This window comes from Hyaena hyaena, unplaced genomic scaffold (genome assembly GCF_003009895.1).
Source record: "Hyaena hyaena isolate Hyena2069 unplaced genomic scaffold, ASM300989v1 scaffold_1109, whole genome shotgun sequence".
NCBI classification, from domain to species: domain Eukaryota; kingdom Metazoa; phylum Chordata; class Mammalia; order Carnivora; family Hyaenidae; genus Hyaena; species Hyaena hyaena.
In genome coordinates this window covers 506,693-507,392 of record NW_024081740.1, presented here as the reverse complement: position 1 = coordinate 507,392, position 700 = coordinate 506,693, and the positions used below count along the sequence as shown (strand labels likewise).

The following is a 700-nucleotide window of genomic DNA, read 5'->3' as shown; positions in this document are numbered from 1 at the left end:
TTTCTTAAATAGTTTACTATCAAGTTGGTTTCCATATAACACTCAGTGCTCATCCCAGCAAGTGCCTTCCCCCATGCCCATCATACCCATACCCCTCTCCCCCACCCCCGTCAGCCCTTAGTTTGTTCTCTCATGGTTTTCAAGAGTCTCTCATGGTTTGCCTGCCTCCCTCTCCCCCACTATTTTTCCCCTTATTCTCCCTCATTGTCCTCCATTACCTTCCTCCCAACCCACCTTCATGTGCAAACATATGGCATCTGTCCTTCTCTGCCTGACTTATTTCGCTCAGCATAACACCCTCTAGTTCCATCCATGTTGCTACACATGGCCAGATTTCATTCTTTCTCATTGCCATGTAGCATTCCATTGTATAAATATACAACATCTTCTTGATCTACTCATCAACTGATGAATACACTAAAATTAGAATGACACAGAGAAGGTTAACATGGCCCCTGGGTAAGGATGGCATGCAGATTTGTGAAATGTTCCATATTTTTCTATATTATATATTCAAAGTTGCTAAGAGACTAGATCTTAAGTGTTCTCACCACAAAAAAAGAGATGCTAATTATGTGATAAGATATATGTATTAGCTAACACTATAGTAGTAATTATATTGCACTATATAAATATATCAAATTAACATGGTATATACCTTAAACTTATCCAATGTTATATATGAATTATGTCCTATTAT

At 38.1% G+C, this 700-nt stretch overlaps 1 non-coding gene across 1 annotated transcript; it reads left to right on the top strand.

Annotated features, from left to right (window-relative positions):
• The first annotated feature begins 398 nt into the window (after positions 1–398).
• On the top strand, positions 399–500 carry LOC120224114. The gene has a single exon (XR_005526463.1). It is a non-coding gene; the product is annotated as a U6 spliceosomal RNA (small nuclear RNA).
• The last annotated feature ends 200 nt before the right edge of the window (positions 501–700 follow it).